Consider the following 23,918-nt stretch of genomic DNA (forward strand, 5'->3'; position numbering starts at 1 on the left):
AGATAGAAGAAGGCCAACATAGGGGTTTAACTTTTTTTTAAAAGTGAGTTAAGTAAATGAAACATGTTATGAACGTAAGGGCAAGGGTATCACATGGATTGGGCAGCAATTATGAAAACAAGACTGATGTCTGGGAAAATTTTCAGTGTCCATATGAGCGAGATGATATAATTAACCTCATTTTACAGATAAGGAAACCGAGACTGAGAAAGGTTGAGTGACTTGCCTAGGGTCACACAGCTAATAAATGAAGAGCCGGCACCAAGACCCAGGCCTTCCTGACTCCAGAGGCAGGGATGGGGCTGCAGTACAGACAAACGTTTCCGGCTTCACCCTCCAGGTGAAGCCCCCCACCCCGGCATCAGGTTAGCCAGCCTTCCCGGCTGTCTGCTGGAGGGGGAAGGCTTTACTCACCCCTTAGGGAAGCATTAATGGAGGCAAACCCGGCTCTGGGGTGGTAGAGCCCTGGGGCCTGCTTCCTCCAATCTGCTGCATCTAATTCTCTCGAATAAAAGCCTTTTCAGAGAGGGCCTGGCGTGATGCTGCATGTGACTGGCAGAGCTGCAACTGCCAAGGATTCACTGCCCGGCCCCAGCTCCACCCAGCCCAAAGGGCCTCTTCCCCCTTTCCTTTCCTCCCTGGATTGTCCTACCCCTTCCTTTTTTTTTTTTTTTCTGTCTTTGTCTCTGAGTCACTTTTTCCAATAAGCTGTCGACTCCGTAAATCAAATACCTCCCTGAATGATTTCTGAAAGCCTCCTTCTGATAGCTGAAGCCTCAGACTGGGAAACACATTTAAATTTATGTGGGACCAAGATTTCAGAACATTATTAAACTTGCATGGGGAGCCAGCAGAGTGGCCACTCGCACACAGTATAGATGACGGGGAAATGAGGAAACGGCATCTCCAGCGGGATGGAAACAGGCACACGAGCAACTTTGCCAGGTTTGTCACTCTACAGGGAGAAGTCGGCAGTGACCCAATCAGAGCAACTGCTGTGGCTTAGAAACCTTAGAGGCCTGTATCTTATAACTGGCAGGTTCCTAACCAGGGACTCTGGGGCTCCCACTCCAGAAATAAAAGGCAGATTGATGTATGCCTGTGCCTAGGTGTAGTTAGGTGTTCCTGTGCGTGCTTGGGGTGTGCGCTACGTGCCTTCGCTAAGGAAAGAGGCTCTAGCTTTCATCCCATCTCAAAGGGGCCTCCAATAATCCTAAAAAGTTTGCACTAAAAACCTACTAGTTACCAGGCATGTAAGCTGCTAACTGAGGCCTTTGAGAGAATGATTCTCATGGATCTTAGAGTTTAAAGAAGAGGATAAACAAAAACACCAGATAGTTTAAATCAGTGGGTAGCTCTCCCAGTCAAGGTGGTAACCGCTGGCCTCGGGCCACAGCTCACCCGTGGCCAACTGGGTGACCTGGTAACTGGTGACCTCCACTGACTGCTCCCCATGCTCCAGGCACTGTCCCGAAAGGCTCACATTCACCCCCTTAATCCTCATAACACCCTGCAAAGTTGGGGCTGTTTGGGATGCTGAGGTTTAGCAAGGTCACACAGATAGCTAGTTAGCGGCAGAGTCAGGACTAAAGTCTAGGGTTATCCACCTCTAAATGCCTCACTGGGTAAAATACTCGCCTCTCCAGACTTCATTTTCTCATCCATACAATGGGTTGATTCCTATTTGGCCTATCCCCAACGAGCAAATAAGAATATTTTTTAAAATATCAACTTTTACAGAGAGTTCAGATCTGAAAGTCAGACTCCGGCTCCCGCCAGGCTCTGGAGCCCGTGGCAGAGCTGGTGGCATGGCGTGGCAGGGACAGTTCCTAGTTTGCGTCAACTCCTTCAGGGCTGCCCGTTGAACCACCAATGTGAGGGATTTTACTTAAATCTCATTTTACAAATCAGAAGAGTTTGGCCAGTCTCCCACAACTCGTCCAAGTTCCAGCCAACGCCCGTTTTAGTTCCAGAAGCCAGATGTCCCACCCGATGTGGCCGTTCTCACGGACGCACTCCCTGCCGAGTGCTGCGGGCCGAGGGCCGCGGTGCAAGGCCACATTCCCTCGGGCCCCTGAGGCTCTGATGTCAGCCCGTGTGGTCAGCGTGAGGACGGGCCAGCTGGCGTGGACGGTGCACACTGGGCAACAGTAGAGACAGGCAGTCACAGTGGCCAAGAAACCAGAGCTCGGGCTCGCCGTAGCAGTGCAGTTGATGGAGGGGTTCGGCCCTTTTTTGTTTTAAACTCCCTTCCCCCCAAATATTAGTGGACCATGTAACACACCTTATAAGTACATTGAGGTGGCTCAGATTTGCTTTGGGGGATCAAAGCTCTTGCAGGAGGGATGTGGGGGAGCCAGAAGCAGAGGCTTCGGGGGTCAGAAAGATCTAGACTCCGATCCCCGCTCCAGCATCCGGCTCTGTGCCCTCGGACCCGAGCCTTCCCTGCCTTGTTCTCGGTGGTGACTACTCGGGCCTGGCGAGGCTGGGGGGGCAGGGCTTTCTCTGTTGACCCTCTGAGCGCCCGTCACAGAAGCCCGTAATTATTTTCATTATTTTTATGTGTGGGAAGGGAAGTTAGGATTTTTGGGAGGTTGCAGTCTTTTTGTTTTGTTTTGGGGAGTTCTTTGCAACCAAACCCCTGACTTTTGCTCACTTTATTGTGCTTTTCTTCCAAGTGGAGCACAGCGAAACCATTCTGCTTGGTTGAGTGGCTCCGTCGTAGAGTTGTAGCTGTGTGTGAATAAGCTGCGGTGGCCGTGACGTTGCCTCCTTGCCACGTGTCACTTAGTGAGCCGAGCACCCTGCTGCACTAACTCGGTTAAACTCACAGCCGTCCCATGAGGTGTGTGCTGTTGCCATCCCCACTTTGCAGGGGAAGGTGCTGAGACTCGGAGAGGCCAACAGGCCTGGTTCCAAAGTCCAGTCAGTGCTCACAGCGTTGCTGTCTTGATGTGGGCAGAAAGTCCTGGGGCCTTGAGTGCCCTCGCCTGGGGGTCCTGCCAGTGGCACCTACGTCCAGTCTCACACTGCTATGAACAGTCTTCTCTGATCTGCAGCTCAGAATCTGCTGCTTCTAGCCCCACTGACACCCGTCCCCACTCACAGGTGGTGCTCAGTTCTCAGGGACACCAGTGCCAGCCCAGGCAGACTGAAGTCCTCTGGGCCTCAGAAACTTGGTGGCTCAAACTGCTGGCCTCTCCCTAGAAGGTCTCCCCCACCAACTCCCTGTCTCCTCCCCAGCCCCTCTTCCTGGCCAGCCTGAGCTCGCTCCACCTCCTTGTTGGGTGCCACCAGCTAAGCCACCAGTGACCCTGGAACCTTGAGCTGGGCCCCCTCCTCTCTGTGCCTCAGTTTCCCAACTTGTATGATGAGAGAGCATAGACAGCACCATTTCTGCAGCCCCGTCCAGCTCAGACCTGGTCCACTTCTCCAGACTTCTTCCATGTCTCTTCAGACAACTGCAGTGGCCGCCTGGGTGTTCTCCTGGGGCCACTCTCCCAGCGCCGCCCCAGTCTGGCTGCACACAGCAGCCAGCGTAAGGAATGTCATTTCTCTCTCTGCTTTTAAAACCTTCCATGACTTCCCTCCCCACTTGGAATGAAAGCGAAACTCCTTTCCGTGGCCGGTGGTGCCCTACGTGATCAGAGTCACACCCCGGCTGCTGCTCAGATGCGCCTTGAACACCACCCGCCACCAGCCCAGCGGCTGTCAGGACCTGCCACCTGTGTCGCTGAAGCCATCACTGTGCGTGTTGGTTCCTCACCCAGCCTCGCGTCCTCAATTTATATTTATGGCTTGCCCTGACATTTCCCTTTTCTTATGTGTTCCAAATTATTCAAAACAGCTGGTTTATAATTAATTGAATGAATCAGAGAAAAACACTTTTTTCTGTCTATAAATAATTCCACCTAAATTTTTCTGGGAGGATAAAATGCTGCGACAAGCAGTCAGCACACACCAGCCCATGCCGTCTCTCTGCTCGGCCTGGACTCACGTAAGTCTCAGCCGTCTCTGCAGCTCCCCAGCCTGAAACGGGACCTCCGAGGTGGCTCAAGTTGGGGTCCGTGGAGCACCTTTGGCTGCTCAGTCTGCCCTCTCGTGGACAGTTTCTCAGGATTTCACTACCACTTTCTGTGTGCCCAGCTCTGTGCCCCATCCCATGGCTGGCACGGTTTGTACCAGGGGAAGACAGCTCCTACACCCAGAGGACTCAGTCTTGTTTTCAAGACGGACACACAGAAGCCCATTCAGCAACCAAGTGGTGTGATTCAAAACCTAGTGCAGAATTCACAGAAGAGCAAGGTGTGCAAATGGAGAACCCACCAGAGTGACCTGGCACACAGAATGGGTGACAGGTCTGCCCAGGGAGTCGGCGCCCTGCATTTACTGCCAAGTGCTCTATGTGCACAGACCCTGACGTGGAAGAGGCTGTGGAGCATCACACTAGAGGAGGCGGAGCTTGAGTTGGCATTGCAGGCGGCAAGGGGCCTTGGGTAGCAATTTCACCCTCTGGAGCAGCGGAGCCCCTTGTGCCTGTCACACTGTTTAACTGCACGCGTGCTTGTCGAAGCATCACAAAGTGTGATGGCTGACGGGGACCTCAGAGATGATCGCATCGAAGGGTGGCACAGATGTGGCCTGTGTGCTACCATGACCACCAACCCTCATCCCTGGAAGTCACTGTTTGTCAGTCACGGCACTGAACCTGGCCTCAGCGTCCACTGGGGATAGCATACACATACACAGAAGGGGGTGAGAACTATACCCTCGCTCAGGACCCCGTGACCCCAGACTTCAGAGAGACCCTGCTTTTCAGAGAGGTCTCTGCTTTTTCTGATTCTCAGGGGTTTTGTCTGTGGAGCTGGGTCCCTGTGTTCTATTTCTTTCAGAAGTCCTTGACCCCAGTTGCAGTCTTGTCTACAGGGCTGATCAAGACCCGTGGCCATCCACAGATCATAAGTCCCTCCTCAAGCTGGTACTCTTGAAATGTTGCTCATCATTTATTCAGTGGGTCTATTACTGAAAATCGTTTCCTTGTTGTTCAAAATAAGGGACTATCTCATGCACTGAACTTAATATCAACTTTAGCATCGTTGGGAGCTAGCTTTCACGTCCCCAACAAGAGAGGACTGGTTCCTCACAGTCCCCAAGGGTAGAAGGGGCCAATGTGGACACAGTTACACAATTAAGTTCAAACAGCAGTTTACAAGTTCTTTTTCGTTTTTTAACTTAAACATTCTCCACTTTTCTGTATAGTTCATGGTTGTTTTTTTTTTCTAGTTTCCATTCCAGTTTCTAGTTTCTACATTCCAATCCAGACAATTTCTTAAGAGGAATATTAAAGGATCTGAAATTTAGATAATAAAACAAATGCCTCCACCCCTGCAAACAGCCCTGTCCCATCCGTGAGTCAGTTCCATGGTTGCACTGGCCGCCCCGCTCCAGCTGGCTGGGAGCTGGGGCCTGGCCTGTGCCTACACACGCAGGCAGCACTGTGTGGTCGTGTCAGTGCTCAGCTGGTACACGTGGGTGCCAAGACAGGACACTGTCCACCTCTGCGGGAACACACCAGCGCGTGTTTCTCCACTCGCTCTGCAGGCTTCCAGGACGGGCGGGGTTAACTGGCACCGCATTCCGCTTCACCAGTGACGGTTCAGCTCCTCCCATGGCTGGTCTGCCCCAGGACCTGGCTCTCCTGGGTTTCCTGTTGTGGTGGGCACAGACCTTGAGAACAAGCGCCGGGCAGTCCCTCCTCTGCTTCCTGTCTGCACCTTCAGCCCTGCCTGGTGCTGCCAAGCTTCCAAAACCAGGGAGATAGCACCCAGTACCCCGCTCAGCTCATAGCCTGGAATTCAGTCATTCCACAGGCAGCACCTCGCAACTGGACACGGTGACAAAGCAGACGGGGCCCTGCCCTCACAGAGCTCACAGCTCCCTAGGAAGAGAAAGTCAGCAAGGACGCACGCCTGTCTGATTACACTGTGTGATGAGTGCTGTTAAAGAAAAGAGGCATGCTGGGGTGAGAACAACTGGAAATGCCTGCTTGAGATTTGAGGTGGGGGTAGTCAGAGAAGGCCTTCTCTCGGGGGTTATATTTAAATGGAGACTAGAAAAATAAGGAGGAGCTAATCTCAGGAAGACTTGAGGTCCAGGAGGAGCCAGTGCAAAGGCCCTGAGGTGGAAATGGGGTTGGCTTATGTGCAAAGCCCAGAAAGGGGCAGGGAGGCAGGCGTTGAGCGAGAGCGAGGGGTGCCTCCGCGTGAGGCTCAGCGGAGACAGGAGTTGGGATGGTGGAGAGAGAAGCCTTACTCCCAGGCCCAAGGAGAGCTCCCTCTTGGGGGCTGTATTAGTTACCTAGGGCTGCCATAACACAGTATCACAGATTGGGGCATTTGTTTTCTCACAGTTCTGGAGGGTAGAAGCCCAAGATCGAGGTATTGGCAGGGCTGGTTTCTTCTGAGACCTCTCTCCTTGGCTTGCAGACGGCCGTCTTCTCCCCGTGTCCCCACGTGGTCTCCCCTCTGTGTTAGTCTGTCCTATCCTCTTCTTATAAGGACACCAGGCATTGGGTTAGGACCCACCCTGATGCCTTCATTTTAACGTAATCACCTCTTCAAAAACCCTGTCTCCAAATACAGTCACATTCGGAAGTACGGGAGGTTAGGACTTCAGCATACGAATTTCGGGGGGACACACTAACAGGGGCCTGCCTTCCCTGACATACTCTTCGAGGACCAGGTGGGGATCATGGATCAGCATATTCAAAATGCCACAGGAGGCCAGAGGAGACCAGTGCGATGCAAGTGTTTGGGGTGTCAAAGACATCAGGGCACCAAACAGATGTTTGTACCCCCAATTAGTCAAAAACCTTGGTGTGATTCGGTGGGTGGTATCAGTGCAGCGTCCCAGAACAAATGGACTCCACCTCGTCCCATAGTCTGGAAAACACTCCTTGCAGAAGACTCCTCGGAGGTTGGGCAGGGACGTGAGTGACAAGCTGAGTGAAGAAGGTAGGTGGACAGATGAGGAGACAGGAGAGCTGGCCGGGCCACCTGGTCCCTCCTGAGTTCCCTCCCAACCCTCACATGGCCCCTTCCCGAGAGAGGCCCAGCAAGTGCCGGCTGCTTTAAATGCAGTGGGCCTGTGGCCGGCCTTCCCCGAGACCCCTCAGATCAGGGTTCTTCAGCCTCCAGAGCCAGTGGCAGGTGGCCCCACCCTGTCGAGGACCTGCCGCCTACAGACCTGCGGACTAGCCTCAGTCACTGCCTCCACCTTCTGCCGGAGATAAAAATAACTACAAGGAGGGAAATGTCCAAGAGAAACTACCTTGAAATTCAGAAAACATGAAGCCAGGCTCCATCTAATTAAGATGACATTTTAAAAAGGGGGGGGGTAGGAGGAGGCCTGGGTGGCATTTTAAATTGCAAGCTGATTGTGCGGCCTCTCTAATTTTGGTTCTGAGTGAAGTTTCCAATTGCAACAGAAAACAGGACTTCAAAGGCACCGCCTACTGCTGGCCAGGCAAAGGGAGTGAAAAGGGCCGCCCAGGGCCTCGGGCACAATGCTACTGGGAACTCTGGCAAAGGCTGGGGGCCGTGGGGGGCCGCAGCCCTGGGGAGCCTGCTGTGCCTCTGAGGGGACAAGTGGAGCCGCTCCTGGGAGGAGCTGATTGAGGCAGTGGCTTGTCCTTGGACAGTGAGCTTTGGTCCAGCCTGGCCCATCGTGGGGGCACTCACTGGGCAGAGCTCTGGCCTGGCCGGGTCCCGGGCACCCCTCACACCCCAGTCTTCCCCAAGTGCTGCAGAAACAGGCCTGGTTCTCATGGGTAACACCCAGCACCCTCTCTGGGAAGGACTTTTCCCTGCCAGCCTCCGAGACTGACCAGGTGGACAAGGCCTGCTCCCTCCTGCCCCAGGTCCCGGGAGAGGCAGCCCCAGCCTCTGTCAACTCGGGAGAAAGGCGGATGGGCCTCTGAGTTGGGGTGGAGGTTGGTGGCCGCTGGCCCAGCAGGACGTAGCCATCAGCCCTCAAAGGCATGTCCTTCCCTTTGTCCACCCCTAGCTTATCCCAGAGATGGCTTAACTAAGCAGATTTTACTGTTACTGTTATTATTACTCATACCGCTAACATTGATCTGCACACATGCACGTTCACACACACGCACACACACGCACCCATGGTTTAAGTGTTTCACAGTCCGGGGAGTCCCTTCTCCCAGATGCTGGCTTCTCCAGATGCCCTGGGAGGAGAACACGGTGTGGAGAATACCATTTATACACTATTAAAGAAACTGAGTCACAGAGTTGACTAGACCAGGCCTCCATCCTGGCATTTTCTCCCAGTCCCGTGATCTTGCTCATGTCGCCACTTCCCACTTCCCCTTGACTTTTCCTGCCCCTGCGGTTCCTGGTGGAGCCACCACAGTGTCTGTCCCATCCCTTCCCTCCGTCCACCATGCCACTCCCCACAAAGGCCCTTCGACAGCTCCCAGCTGGGGCAGGAGGCAGGACGATGAGGCGCCAAGTGAGCGTGGGCTGACGCGAGGAGGAGCTGCAGTGGGGCAGGCAGGGTGGCCTGGGCTCCGTGGTGGGCAGTGGGGGCATAGAGGCTTCCACCGTTGTGTGACTGAAAGAGAGGGGAGAGCCTGGAGACCAGGAGACTGGCCTGGCAGCACGCCGTCATCCACGCAGGGGACGTGGGGTAGCCTTGGAGGGCGAGAAGAAGGGGCAGAGTTCAGACCTTTCCAGGGGCACGAGACAGTTCTCGGGAATCAGTTGACTTCAGGAAGGGAGGAAGGGGAGAGATTGGAGGCAACCTTGGGGTGTCCAGCCTGGGTGATGGAGGCACAGAAATGCGGTCGCAAAGAGGCCACATGCCCCAAAGAGCAGCATGGGCATTCCTGGGGCACACAAATGACCCAGTGGTTCATACAGACCAAAATCTTTTGTTTTAATAGTTTTATGTATTTTAGTGTGTGTTAGAAAAATTAGCACACAAACGATCTGATTTTGTGGATATTGTAGCTTAGGATAAGTTGACTTTTTTAAACGAGTCAATTTAATGTAATCTTTTAAAATGTTGAGTCAACAGCAGCAGTGGCATGCTGATAGGGCAGAAGGTGACAGAGACGGGACGAAATGTGGCACTGGAGGCTGGGGTGGGAGACAGGGGTGGGCGGGCGTGTCTCACTGGGGCACATTGAGTTGAGTCTGAGGAGCCAGTGACCCAGAGTCAGATGGGGGCCACTGAGACGCCCCCTGCACCGAGGAGGGGCTGAGGGGATGTGGCCCGAGGAGAAGGTGGCTTGAGAAAGCAAGGAGTTTGAGGACTGAGCACCTGGGCACACTGGCATCTAAGTGTTGGGTGGAGGGACAGGAGCCCACAGGGACGCAGGAGGGCTCATGGGGGATCAAGGTGACCCAGAAGCAGTGCCTATGGCCCGGGTACCCAGAGAGAAGAGAAGGGGCATAATGGAGAGGGCACTGAGAGCCCTGGCGGGAGGCGGGGGAGGAAGAGGTTGGTGGTTTGAGGGGAAGCAGGCCCAGGGCAAGTTAGGATGGGGGCCAGAGCCCCGGCCCCCACCTTTTCAGCAAACCAAGTCTGAAGTGGGATAAAGGGCACAGAGAGCTTCTGTTTGGGAGTCTCAGTGAATTCCCTTAGTGGCTAGGTGGGGCCTTGGAGGCTTGGGACAGGGCAGTCCTGGCTCTGGTGTCTGGCCTCCTTAGTGGCTCTGCCGTTTCAGAGAGTAAGTGCCCACCTGGTCCAATGGGTAGGGAGCACCACTGCTGACCCTCCCACCCAGTGAGCACTATGGGGCTCTGCCCCCATGCCCATGGTCACCCAGTGTGAGGGAGGATGAGGACAGCAGGGGCTAAGTGGGGAGGACAGGCCATGACCCTAATCCCAGGCCTCAGAGGAAGCTGTTGGGGTGGTGGCGCCCAGGCTGGAGCAGCTCCCATCCACCTGACCATGAGTTGGACTCAGAACCTGTGGGATGACCCTCCTCCCTCCCTGCCAACATAAGGGGCTTTGCTCAGCCCCCCAAGCCTCCCTGCTACCCCGGGGCCAGGCTCTGGGGGTCAGGGGAGCTGGCATCCAGCCTTGACCCCACTGTGCCTTCCACCTCCTGCCCTGCCCAGGGCGGCCCGCTGGGCCCTCTCTGCCTCTCCTGTGTTATGGTTTACAGGAACATTTGTCACCCTTGTTTTTACACCTGTCTCCCTCTCACCTGCCTCATGTAAACACTACCAGCCTCAACATGCTAATGCTGGGTCCCCAGGGTGGGCACAAATCATGCCCTCTGGGAGCTGAGGAGAACAGGTGGCGGCAACCAGAGGGTGTCCCCGGGGCCAGTCTCCCCAGACCATGCCCTCCAGTGCTGGCGGGCTCCGGTCCCGCTCTGCCTCTGGCTTGCTGGATGGCCTCGGTCGAGGCCCTGCTCCTACTCCCAGGCCTCACGTTTCCCCTGGGAAAATGAGGCAGTTAAACGCTAGAGGAAGCAGTGTGCATGGGAATCGCAGCGTGGGCTCTGGAGTCAGGCGGCTGGAATTCAAATCCCAGCCCTACGACCCACTGGCCGAGTGACCTTCAGCAAGTCCTGTAACCCGGCTGAGCTTTGGGTTCTCTGACTATAAAATGAGGGAAGTGCTATAGTTGTGAGCATTAAAGGGAACAAAGCTCACGGTGAGTGCTCACTGAATACTAGCTGCTGGCGTTATAGGCTTCTGAATGCGTGCACGTGTACGTCTGTGGGTGGGTGGGCGTGTGTCTGTCTGTAAGCGCCAAGGCTCACAGTGGACACTCAGGAGGCTGCAGCCTAAGCTTGCTGTCCCTCTGGGCTGGTCGGCCCAGCCTGCTCTGACCCCTGAACCCAGGGTCCCCCCTCAAGCCTAACCCTGACAGCCTTCCCACCATCACTAACCTTGGCAAAGACTCGTAATTCTCGATTTTCTAACTGAGAGGTATAGCCTACGGCCCCGCTCTCAGCCCATGAGAAGGTCTACCGTGAATCGGTCAGCTGGCCCTGCCGTGTGCCCAGGGCCCTTCCAGGTGGGGCACGTGCCAGTGCCACCGCTCTGGGAGATGACATAGCTTCAGTGGAACAGGGTCACAACATTTAATAACATGGATTCACCAAGTCAGAAAGAGATTCCTTCCTCTTTCAGCCCCTCTGAGAACCTCAAGGAGCAAGTCTCAGGCTGGTGCTAGAACATTCTAACACCTCTTAACTTATCTCGCTTGTTAACAAAGGGAGCGGGGACTAAGGCTGAGAGCCTTCAACAGGCAACGGGATCCCACTAGAATTTAAAAATAGTGTTCTACTTTCATTGCAGTTATTCTTATGGGGATCTTCTATTTAAGATACTCTATATAGGTTTTTCATTGACCATAGGGATATGACATTTATAAAGTACAAAGATGTGTCTAAGAAAAATAACACGTATTAGTGATTAGTTGATGCAGGACTTTGGTAGAGGTATGAACATACTAGGGAATGGCATCTGGGAAAGAATGACCTGGTCGCAGTTCTCAGACACTTTGGGTTACACTCCTAAAGGTTATTGAGGACCCTAGTGAGCAGTCATAGAGCTTCTATCTATCCATTTTTATTGTATTAGAAATTAAGACCAAGAAAAATCTTAAATATTCATTTACTTAAAAATAACTATAATAAACCCATCACGCATTAGTATAAATAAAATATTTATGAAAAAAATTTATATTTTCCAAGAATATTTTAGTAGGAAGACTGTCACTGTTTTTACATTTTTGCAAATCTCTTTAACGTCTGGCCTAATAGAAGATAGCTCAATTCTCGGAAGGTGTTTCTACATTCTGCCTGCTGTGATGTGTTGTTCGGTTGAAGAAAAATTTGGCCCCATGCAAATATGTGGTTGAAAAGGGAAGGAGTATTTTACTAACCCTGTCAGATAATTATTCTTTGAAACTCACCAAAACTGGGCAAGTGGTACTTTCTTAAAGGATAGTTGCAATGTGGAATCTGAACCTGTATCAATGACACTTGATCTGCCTTGCACTTTGAATGGATCTCTTACCCTTGCATAATTCTGTAATGCCATTTGGAAAATACTGGTTCTCTGAGTTACACAGACCTCCCGAACATTGACATATTGCTGCATATAATATCAAAAACTCATATTTGTTGCTATCAACACGGATTTTATCAGAAAAGTTTTCAGGTATTTAGGTTTTAAGTTATCAAGCTTACAGTAGTAAATATAAATCCTGGGAATATTTCACTTGCAAGCTGGAATTTTATCATTTTGGTGACAAATATGTCGGTTGTTTTCCCTGAAGTGATAGACTCACTTGGTCCACTTTTGAGAAAATGTCTGCCAGGGACCCAAGGCTGAAATCCCACTGCTTCTCTGTCAGGTGTTCTTTTGAGTAAAAGCAGTGTCCTGTGAACACAGGGACTGGTTCTGCTGGCAGCTCAGTCCTTCCTCAAGCCACCTTCATTTGCAGCACAAATGTCCCGTGTGTACTTCTCATTTCATCACACGGTATTAAGACGTGCTCAAGGGTGGAGATTTTCAAAAACTCATCATCTTTACTACTTCAGCAAGGACATTCTTCAGTAAAACTGTGAGTGTGATGTTTCTTCGTGAATGCATGGTGGTAAAGAAATGCAATGGCAACTGGTACCGTTGGGTGCCATTGCCTTGCTTCCTGCTATGGGACCGCAGTGTTACCTGCCACTGCTTTCGCGCCATCAGTACAAAACGTTAACGTCATCAGAGAGGCAAATGCCATCTTAGTTTTGTTGTGAAATGGCTTTGATGTTGCGGACCCCACTGGAAGGGTGGTCCACAGACCCCACTTTGAGAACCGCTGATCTAGCCAGCCCCCTCCACGTGCAGCTGGGGACACCAGAGCCAGTCAGAGGCAGAGGGCGGCAAGATCCCGGAAGTAAGGTGACGCGTCCCTTTCCTAACAAAAACAGCGCCTGACCACTCTGGTGAGTCCCCGAGAAGGCGCGAGGGGGCGGGGCGAGCTGTCAGTGAAGGGGCCTGGGGAGGGGCGCCGTGGCCGCACCAGCGTCAGAACCTGCCTGTCCCACCCCGCCCCGTGGAGTGTTCCAGCACCCGTCTTTTCTCCCCACAACTGTGTCACCAGTAGCTCCCGGCCGAGGCTGCTCTCATTAAGCTATTCACCACCGCCACTTCATGTTCTTAGCCATTATCATCCTTCCTTCCCTTTGACTGAGCTCTGGGTGGGTAATTTCACTCTGCCCTTGCTCGTTTCTTAGAAATGTAGTCTATCCCGTTTTAGTTCTTTTCTCCCATCTTAGAGCCTGGCGCTCAGGAGGAAGGAGGCGGGGGGTGAGAGCATTAAGAATTCGGAAGCTCCCGTCCCATTCACCTCCCAGTTTATTCACGACTGCCAGCGCCTGCTCAGGGCTTCAGCCGGACGGTGCTGGTCGCTGAGCCCCGTCTAGGAGAGACGCCCAGCAGGTGCAGACTGGCAGGTCTGGCACTGCCACAAGGGAAGCAGGCACCAAGAGAAAGCGGCGCCACACAGCGCTGCCCCAAAGGGGGCAACGGTTGGAGCTTAGACTGGCGGCATCCGCACTCCATCCTCTGAGACCTGGGGTGGTCAGAGGCCTTGGTGACATAAACACATCGCTGTCCCCTGGGGCCCAGGACAGTCTTCTGCCTCTGACGCAGTTGGGTGGGGCCTCCGTCCTGCAGCTCCACACCTGCCACCCTCCAGCGGGCTCCCCACGCCCTCTGACCCTCTGCATGGGACTGACAGTTCCCCTAGACCCACAGGAGGGGTCCGGGACCCGAGGCAGCGCGGGAGAGAGCCCGTGTCCCCGCTCCACATGCAGAAGGCTTAGCATTTGCTCCCCGAGGCCCGGTGGGGAAGGGTTTTCACACATCAGGGCCGCCCCACTGGGGTTGGAGCACGAGTTCACACGCGTGCCAAGCAGCCTGGCTGGGAGGCCGTCTGCGTGTGCACCTCCGTGCCATCTGTGTGCAGCAGGGTGGCTGTCTTTACTTGAATGTCTGAGGGCTGCGTCGACCTCCCAGCCCCACCGTCATCCTCAGGCCCTGCTGATGGCTGGAAGGGCCTCTGGTACCTAGGACTTCCTGCTGCCTGGCAGGGCCCTTGGCTTCGCCTGGGTCTCTGCCTGCCTCCCTTTCATTCCCTCCTCAAGCACCCCCAGGGAGACCAGCGTCTTGGCTGTGCCCTGCCATCTCCCAGACACACCCGTCTCGCGTCCCCACCTGTGCTCCTGCTCCTCCTTGCTCTGCCGCCGCGAAGCTGCCTTCCCTGGTGCCACTGCAGGTGCCCCACCGGCCTGCAGGCTTGGGCAGGGAAGGGCCAAGGTGCTGGCGGGTCTGTCCCCAGCACCCAGCCCTGGGCTTCACACGAGACGTCAGCCAGCCGGTGGTGGGACCAGAACATTCACTGGTCTGGCCCTGGCTCCTCCCGCCCAACTTGGGCCACACCAACTGCAGGGGCTGACAGACGGTTCCTGAGGGAACACCGTTAGTGCAGGAACCCGAGGACTTAGGCCACAGTGGCCCCCACCCCCAAGCCCCTGGTTCTTGAAGATCCATAGTGAACCAGCTTCACTCCAGGAAAAAGCTGCTTCCTAATACTTGGAAGATGCAAGTATTAGGAGGCTGGAAAGGACGTGAGTCTGCAGAAAGTTAGGATCGAAAACCCAAGCTTCTGTCCTGCACAGGAGGCAGCCTGGGCCCGAAGCAAGGAAGGTTCTCGGAAGGGCTTAGGGCAAAGCCCAGAGCAGGCCGGCAAGTTTGGACTGCTCTCTGCACCCAGACGGAGGCCTCAGAAAAGCCTTCCCTAACAGGGCCACGGCCCCGACAAAGATGCCGGCGGCGTGGAGGGAGGGAGAGAACGTCGAAGGCGGCTCTTCTCCCCGCTGTGCTCAAGGCACCAGCTGCTGGGCTGGGGCGGTGCAGGCAGTGTGTTCCCTTTATGCCACGTGTGCAAATCCTTAAGGCCAAGACCCCACTCAGTGTCTGCCGCCTAGCAGGTGTACGGCAGATGAGCGAGCAGACAGGTGAGTGGATGGGTGGGCAAGGAGAGGAGGAACGGGGGGGGGCGGGGTGGGTCAGAGGAGCAGGTGAGTGACCAGGGATAGACAGGCACTGGGAAGGGTGGGGTGGGGCAGTGAGCGGATGGACGTGCGTGGGGCCGGCGGCCAAGTGGGTGGAGGCACGAGGCCTGACAGGGAGGTGGCCTGGGAGGTGGCACAGGCTGCGCGGATGGCTGGCTGGAGAAGGGATGGGCGGATCTGACAGGAGGGAACAGAGGATCATCCTCCTAACTGGGGAAGGAAATCGAGATTAGAAACGGCACTGAATCCTTGGTTCTGCTGATGGATCTTTTGGGGGAGCCTGGAAGGTTCCCTTCCCTAGAGCAATGGTAGACCCACGAGGCCCCAACTTCCTTGAGAGACCCCATGAACCGACAGCAGGCAGGGGCCTGGCTCAGACGCCTGAGCCCAAACATGCCTCACCCCCGGCCACCAGATGCCTGCAGAGCCCCAGTTACTGCCGCTACCAAAGACGCGCATAGATGTCTAACATGCCCCTGGAGGGGTGGGGGGGGGGGGGTGGTCGCGCTTCCAGGAGAGTCAGTTAGCGATCTGCTGGCCCAGGGCCAGGAAAGCAGCCCCTGCCTGGGAGGGAGGGAGAGCCCCACTGTTCTGGGGCCCAGCTGCAGGGAGGAGGGAGGGTGCTCTCCTGTGGGAGAGAGACACAGGGCTGTATTTCCCGGGACGCGGGGGCCTGGGTGGGATGGGTCTGGCAGATACTGAGTGCCCCGACGCCGCGCCCACCACCAGGCTCCACCTGCCGGAATTGCGGCGCCCGGGCTGGGCTCCAGCGCCTGGCGTCTCTCCGCCCTTTCCCCTGGAGCAGCAGGCCAGCAGCCCAAGGAAGGCGGCGGTGGCCACCGCCTGGTCTCCCTCCGCAGGCCCCGCGCCTGCTCCCTGCCCGTTGGCCTGTGCGTCCCTGCCCCCTGGTGGGCGCAGGGACAGCTGCAGCACGTGGGGCCGGGCGGGCGGGCGGAGGCTTTTCCCTGCGACTGGAGGGAGGCCTGGGTGTGTCGCGCGTGCACACTCACGCTTCCCTCGGCCTAAAAGACTAGAGATGGAGGAAAGCTCTGACCGATCCAGAGCAGCTCCTCAAGTGGAAGGGGTTATTATTATAATTACTATGATTATTGTTATCAGGATGATCGTGCTTGCCTGGAAAGTCTTGTACAAAGCGGGCTTATGTTATGTCAGCTTGTGTTTGTGTCTGAGGCACTTCATCTCTGCCTATAATAACTACCATTCGCAGGGCTCTCTCATGCGGCAGAGCTGTGTCACGGCCTCGGCCCATTTCATCTGCACAGACAGCCCTGTGGTGGGAACTAATGAGAGAACAGGGGCTCAGAGAGGTTAAGTGTTCTGTTCAAGGTCACACAGCTAAAAAGGTACAGAGCTAGGATTTGAATCTGGGTCACCCGACTAAAAATCCCTGTTCATTGCCCCACCGCATCCTTTGCATCTCATCCCTTAAGAGGGAAGAGGCCTTTCATTATACTTCAGCTCCAGGCCTCTTTGCTGCTGTTTATTGAAAAGCCCATACTGCCCTGAAGAGAAGTGGGGAAGGGCTTTGAGGCCCCACGTGTTAAAAGTGCGGTTTGCTATCCTGGTTTCAGACGATGAATATACCTGAGCACGTCCAGGTCCCTGCAGTATCTGGCGTGTGAGTGGAAAACATGGCTCAGGTTCTCTTGGTCACCACCCCTCCACGCGTGGGGTGTGGCACAGGACACACAGGCGTCGGCTACATCTCTGAGCAGGTGGGAAGGAGATGCCAGGACAGAAGAAGGTGCAGGGGGACTCTCTGTGGCACAGCAGGTGGGAGCCAGGTGCGCAGGTGGGCAAGGCCCTGACGGGGCACTGGGAGCCCGTGCCCCTCCTCATAGTTTCAGGGACGCGCTGGCTGCCTGGGGACAGCTTTCTGAAAGCAGTGCCACTCACTGCTGTGTACCAGTGAGCTGTCCCTCTGACTGTCACTCAGGTCTTGATGCTGCTTCCCAAGCACGCTGATGACCAGTCCCCAGCAGCACGCCTTCCAGGAACCGCCTGTGTGCCGCCAGGCCCAGGCTGCACTGCCCCCACCCCACCCAGGGCACCCTGCAGTGGCCCAAGGCAGCCCATCTGGGGGCCACCCTGTCTCCAGCTGCTCGTGGGTGGGGTGCAGAGGTTTACAGAGGGGGTTCTCCGGAGTCCCAGGGCCCCCCCCACAATGCCTCACCGCCACCTTGAGCTCAGCCATTTAATGGCTCAGCCATTTCTGTGTCAACATTATGAGTAAGATATCATTTAACCGAAAGGTTACACTGGCTACAGTGAAAAAAAAATGTGAATGCTGTTTTTAAATCATTGATGTGGTAAAAAGAAGCCTGCAGGTGGCCTTGAGAAGTCACAGCCTCTCCCAGCCTCCTAATCCTCAACCCACAAGAACGGCATTGCCCCTGCTGTTGACATCCGGAGTGCACAGTCCCAGCCGTGTCCGAGAAGAGTCCTGTCCTCCTCCCGTGCCCCGATCATCGTAAGGGCAGGCAGGCTGGTCCTTTCTTCTCTCTGTGGCCCGTGGACAGGCCAAGAGGTCGGGCAGTGTATGCTCGTCCACTGGGTGGGCACCAGCACAGCCACCCCTCGGCGCCGTCCCTGTGCTAAGTGCTCTCAGCTCACACAGCAGCCCTGCAAAGAAAATGCCAGGGCCACCCGAGTCTTGCATGTGAGGACTGTAAGCCTCAGAGGGGTTAAGTCGTTGCTCGGAGGCCTGGGCGGAGGCCCAGGTCTGGGTAGCTCCCTAGTCTGTGGTCTGAAGCCCCCAGAAGGCTGCATGTTCGGGACGAGGAAGGCCAAAGAGGGAGTGACCAAAGGAGGCCGGTGGAGGAGGCTCCTTGGAGCATGTGGGGTGGCAGGAGAGCCAGGCATCAGAGCGAGGGTGATTCCGGCGGGCGAGGATGGCGGGGTGGGGGCATGCCAGGCACCTAGGGAGTGCGCCACCCATCCCCCCAGGCCTGCTTGTCCGACGGTCGGGTTCCCTCTCACACAGCAAAGCATCCCTCCCTCCCTCCCCCTGCAGCTGGCCTCAGACAGCAGGGGCAGTGGGGGAGAGGGGGGCCCACTCCCTGGGCAGACACACATGTCCGTGAACTCCTTGCAGGGCTGGCTACCAAATCCCCCCAGACTGCCTCTAGTGTCCCACACGTGGCCAGTGCCAGCAACACAGTGAGTGCCACGCCAGTCCTGGGGGGGAGAGAGGAGCCACCCAACGCAGGAAGTACAGTGCCGCGTGTGGCGCTCTGCGCAGGCCATGGTCCTGCAGTAAGACAGGCGTGGACTCAGACGCCAGCAGAGCCCCACAGAGCTCGGGAATGGGAGGGGTGTTCCTGGGGGAGATGGGCCCCACAATAGCATTGGCAGACCAGGGGGTACAGTAGGACTTGGGGTACAAGTGCAAACATAAACCAATCACACATCCTCAACTGGACTTTAAAAATCAAGGGGTTGATAGATTCAAGTAACTAGAAAGCCCAGAGGTACGCGTGGCTGCAGGCATAGCTGAGACCGGGCGCTGCCGTGTCACCGTGACTGGGGTGTCTCCCTCGCTCTGCTCTGCTGTCCTCCGTCGTGGCTCCACGCTCGGGTGGGCCCTCTCTTTCAGAGTCTCTCTTTCCCAGTAGTTCCTACAGGTGTCCTGCGGCTGGTTGGGGCAGGGGACCAGTTGTTAGTCTAATTGGACAAATATGGATTCTTCATCCAACCGAGACAGTTCACAGGCCGGCAGGCAGCACTGGCCCGGCCTAGAGCGTGTGTCCACCCCTGGAATCGGAGGACAGAGTCCCAGCCCAGCCACTGAGACTGGGTCAGGGAAGTACATACTGGCAAAGCCCCTCCTTCCCCTCCAAGCCTGGTCTTCCTTCTTACCCATCTCCCTCCACTTTGCTCACAGGCTGGGCTGGGCACAGTGAGTCCTCAGCTCCGGCCTCGGGTGGCCAGGCCTTGTCTGGGATGCAAGTCCAGGGCTGTTGACCGTCGCACGGTAGAGAAGGCTGACTTTGAGCCCGGGGTTTCTCTCCTGCCTGCCAGCTGTGTGGTCTTGAGCAGTTACCACCCCCAAACAGGATGCCTACCTAGTAGGGTCGCGATAGTGGTTAAATGAGATACAAATATTGTTCAAATTGGCAAGAGTTGGTGGGTAGATACGGTGGAGTAGGGACCTGGGGCCATGCCGAGGACCCATTCATCCCACAGCCGTTGCTGAGTACCAACTAGCTACAAAGCACTGTGCGAGGCCCGAGGTACCAAGCGTGAGAAATCAGGAAACTGTCCCTGCTTTGAGGAACTGGCACATTCAGCACTGGCAGTAACACAGTGGGCTCGGTGCACCGTGGGAGCAGACTCGCCTGGGGGCATCAAGGAGGGCTTCCCTGAGGAGGTGACGTTTGAGATGGGGAGGGGCCAGGGCAAGAGTGACCTGGACAGGTGGAGCACACTGACCTGGGTTACTCCAGTTTATTTGGGGAACAGGAAGCAAGGCTGTGTGGCTGGGGTCCCTTGAGAGGGGAAAGTGGGAGGATATTAGGACAGGGGTTTATGCAGGGGGTTTGTAGGCCACAGTAAGGAGTTTGGAATTCTGGAATGATGGGAAGCTATTGAAATAGTTTAAACAGAGAAAATTATTGTATCCATTGGGATTAGGTTTGACTGAAAACCAAAGACCCTAAAAATAGTGGCTTAAATAAGGTAGAAATTTATTTTAAGTGTTAAAAAAAACCACCTAAAATCGTGTTAGTATGACTCTAGATAGTATGGAGTCTTGTCAAGGATGGGTTTTTATTTATTTATTTATTTATTTTTACAACTTAAAACCACATCTATTTATTACAGCAAGTTAAAAGTGCTGCACAGTCTGGCCAGGTTCTTTGCTCAGGGCCTAAGAAGGCCAGAATAAAGGTGAGGGACAGGTTTCTAGATCACTGTTCCACTGTCCACTGTTCCACCAGACCTTGTCTTCATGATCCAACTTTGCTGCTAGAGCTCCAGCCATCACATCCAAGTTCTAAGCAGTAGGAAGAAGGGAGAGAGAGATAAAGGGTTCCCCTTGCCATTAAAATGATTTCTCCAGAGACCTCACAGCATTTCAGCTTACCTCTCATTGTGCAGAACTTGTCACGTGGTCACACCTACCTGCATGCAAAATTAGGAAATATGGTCTTTTTGCTGATGTCAGTGTACCCAGCTAAAAATCTGGGGATCTTTTTCTAAAGGAGAACGGGGGAATTGGTGCTAAGAGGGAACTAACAGTCTCCTGCTGGGGAGGGAACAGACTGGAGAGAAGCAAGACCGAGGCGGGGAGCCCTTGAGAGGGGACTAAGGACGGCTAGGAGACAGACAGCAGTGGCTTGGACTCAGGGTGACAGAGGAGATGAGGAGAAGTGACAGGGCGCTGGGCATGCGAGGGAAGAGGCAAAGTCAGGCAGGACTCCTGGTCTTTGGCTTTGAGCAGATGGGCAGGTGGGGAAGTCAGGAGAGAGCAGGAAGGATGGGGGCGGGGGTGCTGCCAGCTCAGGACCCCACGCCTGACCCCACCCCCAACACCCTGAGGATGCGAAGTTGTGGGGGAAGGCCCCACACCCCTGGGCTGTCCACTGGAGAATCCCAGGGAATTGGCGGTCCCCAAACGGTGGGATACATCCCCCTGGGATGGGATTCATAAAATTCCAGGTCATGCATGGACGAACAAAGATCGGAAGACAAAGTGGGTTTTGGGGGGCCCACAGTTTATAAATCACACCCTCTCGAGTGGGTCTTGGCTCCAGGGTGCTCAGATTGGAGGAGTCTTGCCAGCCCTGCCTGCTCCATGAAGGTGGCGCCCAAAGGAGGAAGTTTGGAAAACTCTGGCCAGGTCCACACCCGAATTCCTCAGATGGGAAAACACACCGAGATCCCCCAAGGTGGGCCAGGCAGGATCAGCTGCAGGTCCCAGACTCACAGGCCTTGTACTGTTTTTAGCCCCAGGTGGAAGTGCCACCCTTGCCCACCCACCCGCCCCCCTGAGTCATCACTGTCTGCCTGGGGCACCCAAGGCCCAGGCCCAGTCCTAGCTTTCCAGGTCACTGCCACCCATCCCAGCCCTGAACTCCAGAGGCCAGGCCTCCTTGGTGGGCAGCCTCCATGTCGGGGGTCTTTGGGACAGGGCCCCTGGCGAGCTGGGTCTGGGGTAGCAGGTGGCTCGGACTTTCGACCTCCATGCCAGTTGTCACCTCCTTCCCAGGGCAGGCAGTGGGGAGGGGGCACCACTGCCAGAACTTTCCCATCAACCTTGTGCAGTGGACAGGCTCTGACACGTACATAGCTACTTAGCCAGACAGCTCCGTTCTGGAAACGTCTCCAGTAAGGCTTTGGCCCCATGTACCTTTTGTGCAGAACCTTAAGTTGGCCACAAACCTTCCAGGTGCTGACTTGTTTCCTTTGTGTCACTCATCCCAAAGGACACCGGCAGATTTCCAGTGCCTCCCACCCACTCCCTGAGCCACGCGCCTGGGCTGGGCCGTCTCTCTCTCCTCTGGCCTAATTGGAGAGTTGGGGGTTGAAAGGGCTTGCAGCAGAGTAATGTCTAGCAATAGTAATTGCATTAATGAATAAAATATTCCAATTCTCGAGATCCCAGGAGGTCAGGGAGATGGTAGGCCTGGCACATCCCACTCCCAGCCCCCAGGAGGGGCTCAGTGTCACCCTGGGTTCGAGGATTTGTGCAGGCTGAAACCAGGGGCAAGGCGCTGGAGGAGGGGCCCAACAGCCCAGCCCACGAGGACTCACTGGGGCCCACTCTGGCCCTGTGCCCTCTCCAGCTCCATGCACCCACCTCTTCTAGCTGCGTGTCTACTCTGAGACCTGGTGTCAGGCCTTGGTGTGTAGGAGTGGCAGAAACCAACCTCAGAGAGGGTGAGGGGACCCAGCCTCAGGGACCCAAGCACCTCGACACTTTCCTGCTTCTTTCTGCTAGCTCTATTCTGAGAGGCTTCTCCATAGGTTGGGGGACACAGGTCTTGGTGATGCCAGTGACTCTGGGGACATAGCCTCTTAAGCTGGCCCCACTTGAAAAATCCCAGGGGAAGACCACAGGTGTCTGCAGGACTGTGGGCTTTGGGGCACGAGGGTGCAGGGCGCCCCCACCCTGTCGCTGGGACCCATGCGTGCCAAGCAGCAGGAGCACGCACTGAGGCGCAGTGGGCAGTGGTCACATGGGAGACGTGTTCTCGGGGAGTCCTGGGATACTGGCAGGGACAGGGGGGCCTCTTGGGTGGTGGTCACCTTGCTCTTTAGTCAGGAGAGTGATCTGAGCAAAATCCTGCCAGCCAGAGAAGCGTGTGAAGAGTGAGCAAATGGGGGGGGGGTGTTGCCTGGGCTTAGACAGGTGCCTGTCATCCTGCTTTGGGTCCCTCTAGAAACTGACCTGAGACAAGGATCAATACAAAGATCCGGTGAGACCAGGAATTTATTTGGGAGGTCACTGCAGGAAGCCCGGGGCCAGTGGGGAGGGAGCCCAGCAGAGTGAGTTTGTGGGTGGGCTCCATCCCCAGGGGATCCTCTGAGAGACAGTGTGGAGCCTGTCCCAGAATTGTCTCCCAGGAGGGCAGGGCCGCCCAGGTATTTGCCTGCCAACTGTGTGTCCTGGGCGCTGACTCCCAGATGGTGCAGCCCGCCACGCACCAGGAGCAGAGAGCTCCTTAGGCAGAAGCGGGAGGCCAGTCGGCGCACGGGGGCAGTGAGGGTATGAATGGGCTGGAGACAGCACCGCTTCCCCCCACCTGCCCTCAGGTAGACATTAGAAGCAGCGATCGTCTCAGATGGAGCGCAGACCTTTCTGGGTGACGCCACGTCACGCTTGGTCTGGACCCTCCCCCAGGTACCGTTTGCCGTGGTCAGTGACTGCTCTCAGCACACCGGGCTCTGGCCACAGAGGCTGGCCCTGGAGTCGGAGGGCTCCTAATCTTGAGTCCCAGCCCTGCCACTCACCATCTGTGACTTTAGGTGAGCACCTTCCTCTCCGTGGCTCTCAGTTTCCCCACCTATAAACTGGGGGTGATAATACTTAACAGCAACTACTGTGTTAGCTGTTGCCACCACAGACCTCCCCGCAACCGAGCCGCTTGGTGTAGCTGAGGACCAGAGATCCCGGTTCAGCTCTGCACTGTGCGTCCCAGGTCCTCTTCCTGGGTAAACGAGAGTGCTCGGGCATGTTCGTGGCAGCGGTAGGCCCACGAGGACAGACAAACACACACTGTGGGCCACAGCAAGTCCTGTGGCTGTGCCCAAAGCCAAGGAGACAGGAAGCATGTTCTCCCTCTCGTGGTGGAGGGTATCCAAGCCTACTCAAGTCCCACAGGGGGCGTATGGAAAGCTGGCCCCCCCATATCCGTGGTTTGCGCATCCCGAGAATACTGTGTTTTTAATCTACCTTTGGTTGCGCGTGCAGAACCCACAGATACGAAGGGCCAGCTGTATTTACTGAAAAAAAAAATCTGTGTCTAAGCGGATCTGCACAGTTTAAACCTGTATTATTCAAAGGTCAGCTGTACTTTCTTTGGTCAAAATTAATTTTATTTTAAAAATATATCATTTGTTAAGTTTATATCTCTTTTTGCATCATGAAGGTGAATGCAGGGCCAAGGGTTGGGTATGAGGCAGGGTAGAGCATCAGGCTCAGGGACGTAGGTCCCCCATGCAGGGATGTGGCGCTCTGAGGAAGCAGGGTGTGTGTGGGCATGTGAGAGTCCTTTGTAAACTGTAAAGTGCTACTTGCAAGTGCAAGGTCGTGGTGTGCAGTCCTGGGACTCCTCCAAGA

General features: G+C 55.4%; 1 protein-coding gene across 2 annotated transcripts in view; it reads left to right on the forward strand.

The window, feature by feature from the left end:
• The window catches only part of GNAO1 (G protein subunit alpha o1), a 159,098-nt gene that overhangs the window by 107,542 nt on the left and 27,638 nt on the right, over window positions 1–23,918 (forward strand). The gene's annotated exons all lie outside the window — the stretch shown is intronic.

This window comes from Microcebus murinus, chromosome 20 (genome assembly GCF_040939455.1).
Source record: "Microcebus murinus isolate Inina chromosome 20, M.murinus_Inina_mat1.0, whole genome shotgun sequence".
In the NCBI taxonomy this organism is placed as follows: Eukaryota; Metazoa; Chordata; class Mammalia; order Primates; family Cheirogaleidae; genus Microcebus; species Microcebus murinus.